General features: G+C 37.5%; 1 protein-coding gene across 7 annotated transcripts in view; it reads left to right on the top strand.

Annotated features, from left to right (window-relative positions):
• Positions 1-4,286, top strand: part of LOC146829259 (muscleblind-like protein 3) — a 504,035-nt gene extending 499,749 nt beyond the window's left edge. For 4 of the 7 annotated variants that reach the window (XR_014962212.1, XM_085607894.1, XM_085607895.1 and 1 more), the window contains one exon: positions 3,557-4,286. The gene's annotated coding sequence lies outside the window, so the exon portion shown is untranslated. The remainder of the gene's footprint in view (positions 1-3,556) is intronic. The other 3 variants (XR_014962213.1, XR_014962214.1, XM_085607897.1) reach the window with 2 other exon arrangements.
• Positions 4,287-20,077: the final 15,791 nt, after the last annotated feature.

Genomic DNA, 20,077 nt, shown 5'->3' with positions numbered 1-20,077 from the left:
AAGTCAGCCTCATTCTTACTAATCCAGTTCTGGTTTCTGCCGTGGATTCCATGGTGGTGTGAGGCGTGGTGAGTCGCCCTGTGGGATCTGTGGGAATTGGGGTATAATAGTGTGGATTGGCCAACTGGCTATTGCATTCATTGTTGTAGTCCTTGGTGGATATAATCACAGTAGTCCCTCCCTTGTCTGCTTGTTTAATGGTGATCTTGTGGTCGTTGGCCAAATATTTCCCTTCTGCAGGTTCTGCGGCTGCGAGTAACTTCTTTTAGGACTGCTTGTTCAAATGTCAGAATTTCATTGGGTATCATACTAGGATTGGGGGTGAACCTGGACGGATTACATAGCCCTGTGTCCATATGTCCTTGAATAGATTTATCCTGAAAGAACGCCTATAGATGTATCTTTATGAATAAGTTTTGTAGTTCACAGTTATCACGAAACATGTCTACTTTGGGTACAAACCCTAGGCCCTTCTTAAGGACTTTGGTTTCAATCTCAGTAAGAGTCCTATGTGATAGAATGACTATCAATTGTTCTTCCCCGTTTGACTCCGGATCTGCATTGTTTGTTGCTTTGGCCTCTTCCATTGTACCCATTTTTGATTTCCTCACCTACGGCCTCTTCCTCTGCCCCATCCTCTATCTAAAAAAGCGGCATTAGGAGTATGAGGATAACATTGTTGTGGACCCTGTGAGAACATTTGTTATTGCCATTTAAGATGAAACAATTTGAGATCCTGTTCCCAGCTCTAGTTTGCCTTCTGCATATTTCTGCCATAACCACGAGCAGCAGTGGGGCCATCGTGCCTTCTTTTCTATTTTTTGGCTAATTATGAGTGCATTGTCAAAAACAGTTGGCAAACTAAGTCGATCTCAAAGGCAAGACCTATTGGCTTTGCCAATGCTTGTTATAACGGTGTGCTTACTCTCTAAGGGCCGCATAAATCAGAAAAATCTAAAGACCTGCAGAAATTATATCTTTAATCTACAGTTGTTGGATGTATGTATGTCTTAGTGAAGCATGGTGAACCAACATGCCCATGCCTATTGATATAAAAAATATAGATCATTTGTTAATACGAATCAGGATGGCATTACTTAGGGACCTGTCCCACAAATATGGCTCCAGTTATGGTGATTCTATAAAAAACAGTAGTAGTAGGTATTATTTCTAAAGTGCAACTATCACTACGCTGGACAGAGATGTGGAATTCCTATAGCCTGACCTCTGGGACATATTGTTTGGGGTCAAGGGCAACAAGTTTTCATGTGTATTTTGTCCTTGGGGCAAGTAGGGCCAACCCCATACAGCACAAACCCTTTGGCTGCCAGTTTACAGTACCACATTATGGATCAGGAAAGGCCAATGTCTGCAGTTAAGGTAATATTTGTGCCCATGTGTTAAATGTTGTTCAAGCTTGTATTTATGGTCCATTAATGCAAAGCCTTTATTATTAGGGTGAGTGCTAAAAGTAAATTCTGTAAGCTCAGCCTGCACCACTGACGGTGGTTCCAGTATAAATGTGTACACACGTTTTCAAAGTTTAGTAATATGAGGCTATGTATAATGCTCCCAGAATGCTCTCTGATTATATGCAAATATTTGCCAAAGCTTGAAAGCAAGAGTGATGATTCTTTGCTTTCAAAATAAAATGTTCACAAAAAAATGCAAGTAGGAAAAAAACATTTTGCTAAACTACTGCAAGGTTTTAGGTACCATATCTTTGCAGCATCATTTAGTTCCATGTTGATGTATGCTTGCATTTCCCAACAATATTCATAATGGAAAATCACTGTAACCAGTTTAAATAAGATTATGGGAAACAAAAATAAACAAGCATGTAGGTCTGAAATTGGTGGTCAGCCTTATGGTTTGGCCAATGTGTGACTTTTTTAGGCATGGTTTTTGTAAAACCTTATCGGCGTGCGAGCTGCTGGGCCCTTACCATTCTAAGAAGCATTGGCAAAATCAAAAAATGTTTTTGCTCTCAAAAAGCACACATTGCCACAGCAGTTCCAGGCACTGAACAAAACTACTTTGTGAGCCAATGTGCTCCTTGTAAAAGAGCAGAATACTGTCACTTACAGTGAAGCCACCTGATAGAATGAGAGAAAAAGAGAGACAGAATGTTATTACACACAAAGGGTCATGCTTAACGCCAGGCCTAATTAGAGGCCCAATTATTAAAGAAAGTCTCAAAAGTGCATCCATTGTATATATCCTTGCATTAAGTGCATATATACAGTTTCCGTGAATTCACAAGAATTTACAGAAGTAGGCCAAGAAATAGTACTCCTAGAAAATATTTGTGAACTGCATTTTAGCATGAGCAAATGTGCATGTGTAGATTTGCTCATGTGAAAATCTGAATGTTTCAAGTTCACTTTTCCTCCAACCACTTTTTTCCCAACCCTGGAAGAAGTTTTACGTCTGCCACTGTCAGGAGTAAATTTTCAACCTTTTTCAGTATGGGAAAAGTTTAGAAAAGAGTTGGTGCAAACCCTTAAAACACGCAAGTTAGTAAGTTAGCACAGACTCAAAAGGGCATTCCAACCCTTGAACTATTGCTTACCACTACCTTCAGCCCCAGCATGTAGAGCTGCAGAAACGTAGGGAATTGCTAGTATTCAACCCTACTATGGTACGAGCCCTGGCATAATTAGAGAGGCTATATCAGAACTCTTAAATAATGAGATTGCTGCTGTAATTTGTCGCTGTATTACATGGCACAAAAGGGACAAGTGGATTTTGTTACAGGACAAGTAGATTTATGAAGCAAACTGCCCCATGGACAAGTAGATATTTTATTAAATTCCACACCCCTGGCTGGAGTATCTTGGCGCTATGCAGAAACAGACAGGAAACTCAGGAGGGTGCTGCTGCCCCAATTGCAGGTGAGTTAGATAAGAGAGAAGAAGAGAGAGTCCATAGCTCCAAAAATCCAGGACGGTGTGTCCTTGTCATTGTTTCATGATATGGTGTACAATTATTGCATGAATTAATGGCAAAGCATTGCAGCTAGCGTTTTGGTAATATAAATAATAATATGCATATACTTGAATTTATAGATAAATAATACCTGCTATATAGCATAGGAGAAACAATATGGCTTTTGGTGTCTAAAGGCAATAGCATTGTTCCACAGGCCTCTCTGTGACATTTGAAGTAACACTATTTTCAAATGGTCACAATAAAGTGGTTTATTGATGCTGATATGAGATACTTAGGATATCCTCACACAGTGGTGCTCATTTACTGAACTACAGAAAAGGAAATTCTTAGTGAGATATCTGGAATTCGAACATAGGGTATTTCAGTGGATTCATTATCCCACTGACCACTAGAAAGGCTTGAGGATGCATATTGTGAGAGAGGCATTAAGTAGTACATAGCATTGAGTAATATGAATGTGGAGGTAAACTAATTTCATAGAAACAATGTTTGACACAGCAGCATATCTGATATGAACTATATAGGATGGACTATATGATTAATAATTAGGAGATTGCTATAAATCAGTTTTAGTCACTATCACACTTCTTTTTTTTCTTTCCAGTAGATCATGTTGAAATTGTGAACAGAAAAATTGTGGAGTATCATGAGGTTCCAGTGGGACGCTGTACACAGCCTTTCTGTAAATATTCGCCTTTGTCCAACACCACCTCTACAGGAAGACCCTCACAGCAAACATGTTAACCAAAATAAAACCATTGGAAGTGTTAGAAAAGCACTAGAAAAACAAATGACCAACAGTGCTCCATCAAGACAAGAAACCACATCAGAAAAATTATATACTTTTATAATGCATTACTTTAACACAGTTAATCATTTTAAGATGGCCATCATCAAATGTGCTCTTGCACACTGAATTGCTGGTTTACTATATACTCTCAATGGATAAATGTTTGTCTGTTTTCAAAGTGTTATCTTAGTCTGTTGTTTACATTGTAGTCATCTGATTCATGTATGTGTAATTGTCAAATATTCCCATGACAGGTTTTTTCAGTTATGATGTCTTAAGCTTTCATACACTTTTTTGTTATTTGTTGTATTATGGAAAACAGAAACAAAGAGTCTAAAATTGATTCAAGACAGTTTTGCTTGGATTAAAGTTTTATTTATCCTGTAAATGTTATAATTTACCTGTTAAAAACAGGTTATTATAGGTCTTAGGATCCACATGAATATCTCATGATTATTCATTTTTCATAACTGAAATGTGTAGCCTATGGTTTAATATAAAAATAGTTTTAAAGTCATGATAAAATATGTTGCTCCTTTGAAAATTGTTTTGAATTTGCCTACATTTTTGTTTTCTGCTGGTAATGATATGCATAACACTAGGTTGTCTGCATATGTTTTGGAGTAAACTCTGCATTCATTCAAAAGCTTCACTAGAAAACATTTCAAGTAATTCACAAAGCACACTGGGTAAAATTCTGTAAGCCTGGGAAAATTTTAGCATGAGTCTATTAATGTACTATACAGGGGATGTAATGATAAAAGATTTTAGATCAGCTTTGGCAGAATTCATAAATGTTATATATTTAAGTTCATTTTATAAGTACACAACATTTATTTTTGCTTGAGCAAACCCAAATTTGGATTTGTAATTTTGGGAATGGCTGGATTTTAATCTCACAAATGGCAGTATGGTGGAACCTTCAGACAATATAGTTGTAGTTCAGGTTTTTGGGTAAACCTGGGCAGATGCACACGTAAGGGCTAATGAACCTATAAAAATGTGTACGTTTGTGGGTGTTTACCAACATTTTACTTATAGCTGCCCATGTTATTGGAAACAGGAAGAGAATACTCCCAACAGTTGATGAGAACTTGCAAGAACTTGACTCCAAAAATAGGAGCTACTCTTCATGAGCAAAGGTCTGAGTTTTTTTCTGAAAGGTTTGGCCGTTGATTTCACGAAGCAAGTGTAAGGTTTATGTTGGATCCCAAATGATTTATCACCACCTGAGAAGCACAGATGACCATAATCCGCCCTAAAGTTTCATATTTCATAATCACCCGACCCAAACCCATGCAGAGGAATTGCTGACTGACTATACAATTGACTACTAATATATATGGCCGTTACTGTGAAGACGTGACACTTGACACCTTTTACATCTTTGTCACAGGGTGGGCCTGGTCAATTTGTTGCTGAAGATTTTAGGGTGTGTACCTTTTTCACATTTGCTTTATTTGGATTGCTGCGCCTGTGAAATAAGCTGAGAGCACACCTAGCAGTCTAATAAACAAGAGGGTGTAAATTTAAAAACCCTTACCCCAATTCACCTATAAACATCTTGATCCATAGAAGGCTTTAGCCGTCTGTTGGTGAAGAACTATTGTCTACAACACAATATACAGAGTGGTCTTTAGGTCAGTTTCTCACTCAAGATTGGGTGCTTTCACCCTATCTTAGCTTTTTCAATTATTTATTAAATGGCTTTCCTCCTTATTCTTGAAAGGAAAGCCTATGCTCCCTCTGGAGCACCAATTATTTTCATCATTTCTAACTGGAAGCTTTCTATACTTCCACTTCTGATGTGAGGAGGCTGTGCCAGCACTCCATGGGAGTGTATCGCTTTCCTTTCTCTTTCCCATTATCTCTCCAAAAACTCCTTATCTGGTCCATTAGTCCTCCAACCACAACTCACTACACTGTTTTTTAAAATATTTTCTTTTGCATTTTTCAAATGGTTCTTGTCTAAAGGACTGGCAACTGCACTCTACTGCCGGGCTGTTTGCTTCCCTGTTAACTGATCCACACCCCTCTTTTTCTATGCCTGCCATTTTAATTTTAATTTTTTTTTATTTCTGAATAGGCCCGGTAGTTGCACACCGCTGCCAGGCCGCTTGCTTTCAGGACCCTGCGCTTTTATCTCCCACACCCCTCCGCTCCCTGCTTTTTAAATGTATCAGTGTATTTTAGTACCTTTGTCACAGGCCCAGCATCTGCACACTGCTAATCGGCTGTTCACCCTTGCCTTAATTCTTGGGACATAATGTTTTAAAATGTAGCAATACGAGATGGCTGTTTGACATCTTGGAATGGTAAATGAAAAATAAAGTAAAAGTTGGCCTTCATGTATTATGTCAAAGCAAAAATAAGAAACATTAAAAGATATTGGCCATGCCTGTGTGCATATACGCAGCAGTCATATTTTAATGATTTTTCTTTCTGTTTAAGAAAATTCATTACAAGCAAGTGCCACGGCCACCTACGGAAAAATATCTGCAGTCACTAGTTTTCACAGGAGAGACATATTGACTTTGTCAATGCTTGTGTTTCTTTGAGGTGTTAGATATAGACTTGCCAAGTTGCTAGTCAAGAGTAGTCATCCCCAATGTTGACCTCCACCATTGGTATAGTCGCAAACACACATTTAGATTCAACATTAATTTTCACTAAACCATACAAAGGTCAAAGTGTGACTAGACACAACCACATAAATAAGTAAACTTCTTCATGTATTTATATTACATAAATCAAAAGATTTCCTCATCTATTTCAGTACCACAGTTTATATTTACAAATTCTGGGTCGGTTTTTATCAGTTACGCAAGAAATTATCCACTGTAAGATGAAGTTAAGATGCAAAATTGTCAAATGCATAGCTTTCTTAGGGACAGATGTCTGTTGCTTTGGAATTTCTCTAATCTTAGTGGAACAGTTGTGACTCATCCTTGCATGCCATAAATACTGCCTGGTGTTGTTCTTCGCATCTAAAGAGGCTGATAAATAATCTCCTGTAGTTACAAATTTAGAACAGCCCATTGTTTGTGAGTCATGGTGTTTATCCTGTTAAATGTTTTATCACTTAGTACTATACCAATGTGATTTAAAATATTATTACTAGCTCAAACTACAAGAAACGTGAGCTGCAAGAAGGTACTCCTTTGAAAAACAAGTGTACAGACCTTTGAAACACCGCCAGCTCGGCTGCCATTTCATAATATGGCATGTGGCGGTGTAGTCAAGGCGACGGAGTAAATTACTCCATTGCCCTGGCTGCCAAATCTCTGTTTGCCAAATTATAGATTGGCCCCTAAGATTAGAATATTGTCAATCAAACAGTCTATTGGTGTAATGTGCACATAAATTCCCTGCAACAAGGAAAATGGCAATTACGGCAGTGAAGTCAATTTTAGCAACACATACTCTAAGGTGTGTCTTTGTTGTAGTTGCAGTATTAACTTGTGGAAATGTTATTTCTGTGCAAGTTAGAAAGAAGCTTAGTTTCCCCAATGGTAATTTATAGATGTCACAAATGTTGGCACTATTCTTGTATTGTATTTAATGATATACTGTGTGAAGTGCTTTCTTGGCGTCCGAGTCTTATCACAATGAACATCAACATGAAGATTTCCTGAAAGATCTCACACTGGCAGCTCTAAGCTCCCATCCTTGCAGCTGCCTATCAATGTAGCCCTTCCTCCTGTGAAATCTATGCCGTTACTGTCCACCCATATATCATTGCAGAGGTTGCATTACGAGGATGGAGGCAAGTAACTGCATAGGGCTAATAAATCCAGAGGAAAGATCTCTCACTCAGTACCTGAGAAATGAAAAAAGGTTGCACATTTCAAGGGAGAGTTTTTTAGGGGAGTTCCACACTGACTCATGCTAACATTTTCTAGTGGCCCATTTCTTCAGGACTGTTTACAGAATACATTCCTGTGGAAATGGATATAAATCTTCATATAGTCTCTGGCTTAGAAATAATTTTAAGGAAATATATTCTTGTTCTGCATTAACTTAAAGACATCTTAAAATAGTTAGAGGTATTTGCATTTTATTTCTCTGCACTTATCTAAACTTGTATATGGTTAAATTAAAAGAACTCTTATCAGAAAGTGTTTCCTATTTTGTTTTACATTGTTTAGGCCCCCACCCTTCAGTACAATTTGGATTAAACCAAAAAAGCAGAAAAAGGACATATTGCAGAGTAGGTAGGCCGGTCATACTAGATGTGAACTTGGTGGGTCTTTTTCCTTTAAGCTCTGACTTTCTGTTTTCCAGAGTACTTGCAACATTAATGGAAAATGCAGATTTGAGTATTTCCTGTTATGTGTCTCCAAATAGGGTTTGCACAACCTGTGCCAGTGCCTCAAGAACAGATATGTTCACATTAGGTAAATGTATTAAAGCTCAATAGAGTATTCCTTGTTGAAGTAGATGAAAACTTTTGAGTGCTGAATGAATCTTTGTGTAACATGACATTTTGATGCAATTTGTTTTATTATCAAACATTTATACATCTCACTTAGATTTGCACATACTGTACCTTTACATTACAACCATTTTACATTGTATTAAGGCACACAAGTAGTTTATCTGATAGGATGGTCCAATTAGGGAAATACAGGGTAGTTGTATTAGGTGCCACCTATTTTTTTTCCATCTTTGTCGGCAAAATAAGTGTTCCTTTGTAACCTATTTTTTGTTGATGTGAAAGCTTGAAGCACTAAAATCGTCATCTATTTTAAAAACAATGAGGGCAAAAGATGCCTTTTGAGGTAGCACTATTTAAACATGGTGTGCGAGAACTTATGTTGCAATGTCTTTCTTCAAGAATGAAAATCAGTCATTAGACTTTAAACATAAAGTAATGTGTTCTCCTAAAGTCACAGATCGAAATGGTGACTCTAAACAAAATACACAAATAATTTAATCTGTCATTTGATCAGTGTATGTAATATGTGTTTAATGGTCATTGTGTTTGGGGACATTGTATAAGCTTCCCCTTTTTCATGAACCTATATTTTTTTATTTGTCCAAAGTTAATTATCTTTCTCCATTTCTCTCAGCCTTATGCAAATAATATGCAAGAATGCTGACACTTGGATAAAACAGGTCATGGAGAAGGAAAATGAAAAATTAGATTTGTATTTTCACAGGGCTGCTATAAGTCATTTTAAATGTATTGATATTGACTGTAAGCTACACATGAAAAGAAGTGAGTGGAAATACATGAACACACAAGAAACAGATAGTTTAACCTTTTGTTTTAGTTATTGAAACGAAAATTGAGCAAGTGGCCTTGGAATTTTTAGTATGTAATCTCAAAATTAACATGTGGCCTTGATTTTAAATTTTAACAAATGGATTGGCTTAAATAAATCTAAAATAATTATTGTGAGAAAAATATATATTTTTAATTTTCCACTTGTATGCGACTTTAAAGAAAGTGAAAAAGAAGCAGGCCTATGAGGGAAATCTAATATTTCATTCCTGTTGAATGGGTATATTTTCAGTTGACCTGATTTAATCATGTGCCTCTTGAAGGCTTTAGACTACATTGTACGTTAAGACTGAAATGAATATATAGTAGATGTAGTTGGTAGCCAAATCCAAATGTAAATATAGTTAAAACACAAAATGTTACAAGGCATAACCAGAACTTCACAAAACATATTGCTTACTGGTAGTTTTAAAGGTTTTTTAAAAAACATATTACATCTGGATATCTTTATTAACTAACAAACTTAATTTTGAAGGAGAGTTAGGGAATGTTTAAGATTGTAAAACATGTATTGAATCCATTTAGTTACATAATAAATCAACACTGTAGCATGATATGGTATAGATACAATGCATATCTAGTCTGTATATTTTACAGTTTAAGAACAAAAATAACTTTGTATGTATCTCTTACAATGATAGATTCATTGTTAACTAGTTTTATTAAGTTGTTGTTGCTATGGCAACAAAACTACAACATGGCTACCTTTGTATACATTATTTGTGAAAGTTTCACATGTACATTAAGTGATGTGTAACAGTATGAGCTTGTTTATGGTATAGTTCAATACTGTCAGAAAAGATATGATTGAATATTTTTTAAAAACCCAAAGTCCCATGTGAAGACTGAATTTGTGTCTTTATCTCACTTCTTCAGTTAAGAAGTTTACAACACATGGATTTAGAGTCAGGTTTTATAGCATGTAGAAATTGTTGTGTGTATAGGGTTGTTCCACAGTGTTTTGGATTTTACAAGACAACACTTTAAATCTTCAAGAACATTTAAATTGCCTTATTTTGATTTTTATGTATATTAGCATTTTGTAAGTTTTGAATCATTTAGTTTCAGGTAGTTTTGCCTTTAAAACAGTTTTTCGCTGGACTATTTTAATACTAATTTATATTTGCAAAATATGTACATAAAAATATTGTGGAATGACCCCCCTTAACAGTGTTGAAGATACAAATATGCTGCAGTTAACTGATCCAGTTGGTGTACGAATGTGTGAGGCACACCTTTTTTGCACTTATGTACATAGTCACGAAAGAAATCCTTGGAACTTATTTTGAATATAAAAAGTCCATAAAATACAGGAAAAGTTTGTTATTGAGATAGGTGTTACTAAGGCTTTGATGCAGAGGCGTTTTTGCTATAAAACTTATCTGCAAGCATGATGTTGCTTTGCTGTTGTAAAAGCTTTGTAGTCTGCCTTAGCTTACTATACAGCAGATTAATAACAGGCCAACTTCGAACTGCAGCACAGGAAGTGGGAACCAGTACATATCCAGATCACTGGCAAAGATTTTAGCAACTTTTAGTTTACTCCTGTGATACTTGTTGAAACATGTCACAGAATGCCAGATGAGATTTTTTTTGATGTGTAACTAATTTACAACTATGCACAAACACTTCCAAAATATTTATGATTGTGTTAGCGGGCACATTTAAAAAAATATATCAGGCACCATCAACATTTGTAGGTAATCACTTTTTTAAATATTTCAAACATAAAGGACAATATTAGCTATAATTTTTTTAATTGAAATTAAACACAGAATATGTTTATGAAACAGGTTTAATATGGTAGATTTCTTTAGGGAAATGACTGTTTCCATAAACGTGGTAAATTTATTGAATTAACATGTCCGTGACACCAGTGGGCAAACCAAATTATTTCAAGAATGCTATAAAAAGTATTGTAAAAAGATATTCTTAAAACTGCTTTTTAATCACCTGCAGCAACTGCCCATAGATGAGGAGGTTTGTTAAGGGGTCACTTCTCCTTCAGCACTTGAAAATAAATGATATATAGTTCAGCTGCTCCCAATAATAGTCAAACACACTTATGACTAAATATACCACAAGTTTCCAGGCACAAAAACAATTGGAATTGTTAAGTATTTATATCCCATTTTTACTTTCTTAACTAGTTTGTATGAATAAAATAAAAGCTTAAATTTTCAAAGCTTAAAGGGACTTTTGTTAAAGATACATATGGAAATACTGAGCAGCAAACAGCCCAGTAAATAAGAAAGCTCACTTCCATTTATAAAATGGGTTTATAGTCAGGTGCACATAATTGAGACTGTAAATGCATCACCTGTATCCGTACCCCCTAATTATTACAGCTCATCCACCATGCACAGTACATTTTACATTCCAATTTTCACCTTTGCTTTATCCTTGAGGACAAGGGGTGTGTACTGACAAATGCTTTAAAGAAATTAGACAAGTCCTTTATTGCAGCCCCTTGATGGCTATATTGGAAGTTTCCAAACTAAGCTGCTAAACTTTTATCTTTGTTTATCTGAGCCTCTTAGTAAGGTTGTATGCCAATGACTTCTAAAGAAGGCTACTATCACCATCTGCTAAAAAACTAATTTACATCCATCTGACCCAAAAAGTTATAGAACAATTGCAGGTTTGCCCATCATTAGCCAATCCTCGAGAAGATTGTTACCGCCCAAAACATTTTTTAAATGCCCATATTCTGGATCACAAACAAATCCGGGTTCCACCCATAGTCCTTCGGGTATAAACAGCCTACCAGGATATAATGGATAACTTGTTGGACACATTATAGAGGTGATGGATGTGTTTCTAGTCTTGCTTGATCTCCTGATGGTCTTGGATTATGGTGGAATAGGATTTGTTGATTCACTTTTCAGAGGAGGTGGTCTTTATTGAGTCAGCAAGACCATTAGTAAAAATACAGTCCGTTCTCTATCAAATCATTATCACTTTGTGCAAATCTAAAGGGGTCATGCTTATCTCCTTATATTTGTAACATTTACATGGGAACTTTAAAAGGCATCTGTTGTCATTAGTTACCGAAACATTCATAAGTGAATGATATTTACATGCCTAGACTGCTCTGAAGACTGTCTAATCCTGCTCAATACCATAGAAATCATGTATTCACACATTTACATGACAAGAACAGGCCCACAGTATTTCGTAGTCCTTAGTAGAATATTTTAACTTGAGTTCAATGCGCTGAACATTCTTGCATTTTTAGTAAAACTAAAATGACATACGAAAAAAGGATTCAAATTTTCACAATGATTTGTGCACTATATCACTTGGACCATAACGTTGCAAAAAAAATTAACATCGGAAAAAATGCTAAGCCATTGAAAAAGTATTTTTATCTTGTATGTGTTCTAAAACTGATGATGACGAAATTGTCAGGAGTTTTTCTATTTGCCAGTGGCAAAATAAGTTAAGCGTCCATCCCATTACGTGGTGGGGTCTAGCTATTCAGGCAGGGCTGTAACTGCTAGGGAATGGCCTCTTATAGACCATTTTAAAGTATACACACTGCCAGAACTACTTCTGAAATATTTGCCAGTGATCTACATTGACATGCTCTCTCTAATCAAAACAATATGTTCACTTCAAATATATGTCAAACTTTAAATATACCACAACAATAAAATAAATGTTTTTTTCAAACACACAACAGAGAGAAAATACCTGACACAGAATTACAAGGTTCTTGTTCTTTATTACTGTACACAGAAGCTATTTGATAGTGGTGGAAGCCAAATGATTTTGTTGCCATGGCTCGTGTATTGTAGCAGGTGAGGGGATGGTGAGACCATCCGTAGGAGAAATTACAATATTTTCTTTGTTGTCTAGTCTAAAAATGGTAGGTATGTAAAAAAGATAGTGTAATCAAAATAGTTAAATGCCACAGTGAATCAACTGAACACAAAATGTTATTTTTGCATTTTGGTTATTACAAATAGTAGCGTTGAAGAAGATTTGTGAAATTCAGTATAAAAAAGACTGTACCAATTTCCCCTCCACTTGGCACTTTGACTGTAATGTAACACAACTTCATTTTATCTGGGAGACGATGTGACAACTTTAAACATGCAAAGTTAGCAGTCCAACCTCAAATTGCAACAAAGTCAATATGTGTTGAAAAACCTACTCTATCCAGTGGTCGACCGGTTGTGCTTTCGAATGTAATTTTGCATTCCCTCACCTGCTACAGACGGGATGTACTCTATGCTTTCAATTTACTTTTCTTTTTTGCCAGATTATATTGCTGTAGTGCTTGTATGTGCTTTAGAGACGTGCATAATGCTATTCATTTTAGTAAGTTCCTTCAATATTGTTACTGTTTATTATTTGAAACTTTTAATAAAGAGTTTAAAATGAATGGTCATGTTTATTTATTAACTCATACCCAGAGAAAATCAGAAATGAGTTTCATAACTTGTTTATTTTTTATTTTTTTGTACCTGAAAATTGTGAAATAAGGCTACAAATTCAGACTTCTAAACTCATTCTTTGTGAAATGCATAAGCAATGCATATGTGGCTACCTAATCATGCTTAGGATAAGCATGTCATTAAAACAACAACCATATTACAGTTATTTCATTTATTGTATCCATTTATTGGATTCATAAGTCATAACACAAAGACACTACAGTAGAATAAAGGAATATATATGGTAGAATGGTAAAGCAAGAAATTCCAGACAATGGTTATTTATCTGAAATTACACAAGGTACTTTCTGCCAATTATTTGATAGTGCATATGTAGTGGACCGGAATTTCAGGTGAGCTCCCTTAAATATTAAGGGACTGATTCATGAAACCATGGATAGATTTACAAGTGCAAGTTTTTCCCAAAATGTGACCTTGCGCTCATAAATATTTTTACTTCTGCAGTTTATTGCCCTAAATATGCTCAAGCTTAAGCCACAACCAAGGACTGAAAAGGGGGCATTTCAAGGTGTTTTTAGGATTGTCATTATGTGGACACCCACTAACGCGTTAGTTCGAGGCCATGCACAGGCATAAATATGAATTCTCAAAAGCTTTCCTAGAGTACACCTGAAAGCCTGTGACTGATACAGCTTCTTACGTATACTCCAAGAAATCTTGTGTATTAGCAAAAGTCATAAATCCCCACCAGGCTGAGGCATAACTGAGTGTGCTTTTCCTTGAACTGGGATGAGTTTCTTTAAATTATTTATTTAAACTTATCTCTCTTTAAATTATTTATTTCTTTAAAATTTGTAACTAACAATAACTCTGAGGCACATTTGATACTTTTTATTTTATGCTCTGAGTAGCAATGGCCCTTCCCAATTCAGCACATTGGGCCAGAGTTGAGTCAATGGTAGTTAAGTATTTAGATGGGTGAAGCCATAGATTATTCATCCTTATCATGCCTATCAGCCCTTAACATCCCTACCTGACTCAAACTGCTGTAGTGTACGGAACTGGTCTATGGAGCGACCTGTTCCAACCATTTCCTTACCCCTCTAATGAAGACATGCAGGGCCCCCATGAACGGCATGATTCCCTTTCTCTTTACTCAAACTTTCAAACATCCCTATGGCTGTTGAACATAGACCACAACATGCCTTCTAAAACTATTAATCTCAATGACCTCGTACTGTTAGATCATATAGCTAAACCCTTCACCAACACTTCAAATTCTTCAATATATACAAAAGGTAGTGGTGATATATAGAGTAGCACATCAATTCCAAGCAATATGTTTTTAAATATATCTTTTACGGGTTATCAGTATTGGGCCATTCAAGGTAACAGTACAAAAACACCCCACTCCCACGTATGTCACCACACGGAAGTTCGGCCGAACTCCCGTGCTAAGTTTAACAAAACAGCTGTACCTTGGCACTCTCAGAAATTACATTTCTATTCATGCATAGTGAAACATATTTATAATTCAAAAAACAGTGTAGCAGCTCACAGGGAACTAGTCCGAGGAATCAATCATACAAAATTCTATTTAATTTCAAGTGACGATGTTTCACTCAAACTATAATAACCCGTTTGGTACAATACAATCTAAAACAGAAAAATATATTGTTACACATAAGATGCTATTGTAGCAAATTATCACATGGAGGTCCCATTCTTGAAACCTCCCTTCTGGCAACAATGAAAACAACCCAAGTGACGATGTTTTACTCAAACTATAATAACCCATTTTGTACAATACAATCCAAAACAGAAACGTATATTGTTACACATAAGATGCTATTTTAGAAGATTATCACATGGAGGTCCAATTCTTTGAAACCTCCCTGCTGGCAACGATGAAAACAGCCGACACGTGTTTCGTTACGATTGTAACTTCTTCAAAGCTGCAAATGATGCGAACATGAATATAAATATTTCCAACAATAAATAATTTATATACATGATGCAATCCATGTGACCACCAAGGCTTTGATCACCTTATGTCCCAAAAAGAGTAATTTCGGAGAATGTATAAGAGACACCGTGAAAAGATGTGAAACACCACCAAATAGGACCACACCCACGTGCTCAAGGAAAGCCACACAAAGATTCTACAGAGCCACCAATGGTGATAGTCTTCCCATTTGAGGGGAGTCGTTCCTTTTGAAAATGCAAAACAATTCCACAAAAATATATCAGAAATATGCAGAGCAGAATTGTTTTGCATTTTCAAAAAGAACAACTCCCCTCACATGGGAAGAAGCATAGAGCACGATAGTTAAAATCAACATTTTGAACTATAACCGTGACTCTGACAATTCTTATTGTGGACAAGTATGAGTGAGTGTCAGACCTCCACAAGGTGCCTTGACAATAATGAGCACATTGCAAGACAAAAGTCATGGCCCAAGAGAAAGAATAATGACAAGGACCAATGGTTGGACTAAGCTGAACCGAAAAAGGCATTCTAAGATGGCCGCCGCCTTCGGATCGGTGGCGGTCTAGTTTATTTCCCCACAGGTGTTCTGAGGCTGTGTGAAGCGCTCACGCTGAGTCAAACGCGCACTTCACTAAAGATTCAACCGAGTATGCACGTTCAGGAAAGGCTCCACAGAACTTTAGTACCAGAGAAATAATTTGTCGGGAATTCGTCCGGATATCGTCCGCTAGTCCCGTCGGGAGTAGTTTAGGTCAGCGCAAAAGATTTTCCAACTTCGTACCTGATGTTTCTTCCTCAAAATTCTCGTCAAAGGAAGAAGGAGACCTGGCGGTTAGAAGTTCACTCGAAGTATCCAGAGGAAAAGAAGGAAGAGAACAAATAAGCTAAGTGAAAATTCAGTTGAATATTTTGTGAGCATAATGTAAATAGAAAGACTTGCACAAGGTTAAGAGGCTTAGACAGATACTTACCCACAAGACGTATTCGACCTTTTCTTCTGCTAATAAGAGGAAGGTTATCGAACCTGAGATAAAATGTTAAACGATGTATAAGGTCAAAGATTTATAACAGATACTTTCCAGTACAGAGTTGCACAGCAATACCCTACAAGAAAGTAAGAGGAAAGTTACGTTTTAAAACACCTGACAGTTAGGACAAGATTACTTAGAAGAATAGAAGCACCACTCGAGAAGTAAGTGAGTAAAAGCCATTCAAACATACTTACCCAAGGTGAGGTAGGAGATAGAAGGGGCTAAAAGTATTATTTGTTTGATAGGTGAATCGGTCTGGTGTTTTAAACAAGAAAACAAGAGCAAGCAACACAACGAAGATAGAGGAGAGGCACAGTACTTGAAAACTTGGGTAGGCATAGACCCTAGGAGAGAAAGGAATGAGCGAATAAAAGTAGAATAAGTGATTAATTAATCTTGTTTGCCATTTAGATTCTCTCAGACAATATTCAGTCTGCAGTTCGGAAGAAGAAGCAGGCGAAAGAGAGAAGACGAGTTTCAGGACCAGTCTCTTCTTGGTTTATTATTTTATCCACTCCCCCTTCCCCCCAGAGGGTGGTCTTGGAGTCTAGATATCTTACTGGATTCCCGGAGTACCTTTGAGGGTGAGTTGGGAATCAGCATCTCTGTTCCTGTGTAAGACTTAAGTAAGAATTTCTCTCCATCTTGACAGAGCGAAGTGCCCATGTTTTAAACAACTTGCACCCGGACAGAGATGGCTGAAGGAATAAACTTGCAGACCTTAGGAACGGTTTTAGAGACTATCCAGAAGGAGTTGGTGGCAGTAAGAGAGGAAAATCAGAGTCTTAGAGAAGAGGTAGTAAACTCAAGGAAAGAAGCGGTGGAATTGGCTCAGTGATTAAGGCAACCATTTAGTACAAGACAAGAAACATTAGATCCCCCTGTTGAAGGCCCAAGCAGAATAGCAACACAAGTAATCCATTCTTTGTCCCCAGTTATACCGTTAGCCCCCCCAGAGCGATTTAGTGGGGACCCACAAAAGGCGCAGATATTCATCACTCAGTGCTCATTACACTTCATGTGTCGCCCTTCAATTTTCCCAAATGCGCAGTCAAGGGTGGCCTTTGTGCTGTCATATTTGAGTGGAGATGCGGCGTCTTGGTCCATGCCTCTGGTTTCCCGTGATGACCCTCTATTGCAAAATTACGAAGCATTCAAGCAAGAATTTCTTCGGATCTTTGACAGGCGAAGAATCTCTCAAGCAGTTGATAATGAATTACTTGATTTAAAGCAGGGAAACCGAGACCTTGTGGCATATTTAGCACAGTTTAACAAATTGGTAGTGGAAACTGACTGGCCCGAGAGTAAAAGAGCTGCTGTTTTTTGCAGAGGGCTGAGAGACGAACTCAAAGACGTGCTGGCGCAGATACCAAATCGACCTACAGAAATCTCAGAGTTGGTAGATCTGGTCTTAGAGATAGACTTCCGTCAAGGTGAAAGAAGAAGAGATTTTAAACCAACGATTCCCAGATTTGATAGGGTTCGGTCAGAAGGCACCAGAATTACAGATGGGCAGATGGGTTCGGAACCCATGCAAATAGGAACGATAAGAGGTCCTTTAACAAGAGAGGAAAAGGAGAAGAGGAGAACAGGCAATTTATGTATGTACTGTGGCTCCAGTGGCCATTTCGTGAGAGGATGTCCAAAGAAACCAAAGACTTCCTTTAAGCCGAAGGAAAACTTGCAGCACCACCTGTAGCAGGAGTTGGAGCGGTGGATGCTAATCAAAAATCAACTCCACGGGAACATCAAGTAGCGAAAACCCTGCAGTCATCGGCCCCGCACTTGGTTCTATCCATGGTAATTAAGTTTCGACAAATAACCTTGACAGAGGTTTCAGTAATGATAGATTCTGGAGCCACCGGAAACTTTTGCGATTTAAAATTTGCAGCCAAGGTGGGTTTGCGAGCAATACTGAAACCTAAGAGTGAACCAGTCCGGGCAGTAGACGGAACGAACCTCTCCTCCGGACCCATAGTGAGCCATACAGAGCAGGTGCAACTCGTGTCTAGCGATGGCCATGAAGAAGTAATTCAATTCAACTTAATTGACGCACCCCAGTTTCAGCTCATCTTAGATCTGCCCTGGCTTACTGAACACAACCCAACCATAAATTGGAGCTCCAGGACAATAGAAATGGATTCGGAGTATTGCAAGAGGAACTGTTTTGAAGCGAAGGAAAAATCTAATGAATGTAATCCTGCTCATTCGTTGTGTACGACTGGAGTATCAGAGCCCGTCGTCAATTCCCAAGAAATTCCACACGAATATCGAGATTTTGAAGATGTTTTCAATGAAACAGAGGCAGAACAATTGCCACCCCATCGAGTGTATGATTGTAAGATAGATCTTGAACCGGGCTCTAGTCTGCCTTGCAGTCGAGTTTATGCCCTAACAGAAAAGGAACATCATCATTTAAAGGAATACTTGGACAAATACCTAGCAAATGGTTTTATCCGGCCATCACAGTCTCCAGTTTCTTCGCCTCTATTTTTTGTGCCGAAGAAGGAAGGCGATTTGAGGACCTGTATTGATTATCATGCGATCAATAAGATCACTAAGAAAAATCGTTACCCGCTTCCACTCATTTCGGTTCTATTGGACCAGGTGAAAGGAGCACAGAAGGAGATGAGTGGAAGACAGCTTTCAGAACGAAATTTGGACTATTCGAATATCAAGTCATGCCGTATGGTCTATGCAATGCCCCGGCGGCCTTCCAACATTTCATAAATGACATACTCCATGAATATATAGATCAATGCGCGATTGTGTACATTGATGATATTCTGATTTATTCTTCCAACAAAGATAAGCATCAAGGGGAAGTCAGAGGAGTCTTACAGAAGCTCAGAGAAAACAAGCTGTTTGTGAAACTAGAAAAATGTGCATTCAATGTCTCACCGGTGTAGTTCTTAGGTTTTGTCCTTTCTCCAACTGGGATAAACATGGATGAACGAAAAATCAAGGCTGTGGTTGAGTGGAAGTCCCCTGAAAATGTTAAGGAGGTCCAGAGTTTTATAGGGTTTGCAAATTTCTACAGAAGGTTTATCAGCGAATTCTCACGGAAAATACTTCCCCTTACACGATTACTCAGGAAAGGAATCCACTTTGAATGGTCTGAAGAAACTGAAGAAGCCTTTAAATCCCTGAAGAAAGACTTCACCACTGCTCCAATACTCTTACATGCAGATCCTTCGGAACCCTTTTACATTGAAACTGATGCCTCTGATCTAGCAGTCGGAGGAGTGTTATCCCAGCGGCACAAAGTAACTGGTCAGTTGCATCCAGTCGCCTACAGGTCAAGAAAACTGACACCTGCTGAAGTGAATTACACTATTACGGAGAAGGAGTTATTGGCCATCAAAGACGCCTTCAAAGAATGGCGACACTATCTCATGGGAGCTCAACATCTAGTAACAGTTTTCACCGATCACCGGAATTAAAAATTTCTGAAATCAGCTAGAACGCTGACTCCCAGACAACTTCGATGGTCATTGTACTTTGCTGATTATGACTTTGTAATCACTTACAGGCCTGGGGCCCAAAATGGGAAGGCTGATGCCCTCTCCAGATTAGGAACTAGCAATCAGAAGAGTCAAACAGAAAATCAAACTATAATTCCAA

Source organism: Triturus cristatus, chromosome 5_2, assembly GCF_964204655.1.
Source record: "Triturus cristatus chromosome 5_2, aTriCri1.1, whole genome shotgun sequence".
Lineage (NCBI taxonomy): Eukaryota > Metazoa > Chordata > Amphibia > Caudata > Salamandridae > Triturus > Triturus cristatus.
The sequence above is the reverse complement of the archived record's forward strand: the minus strand, read 5'-3'. Positions and strand labels throughout refer to the sequence as shown.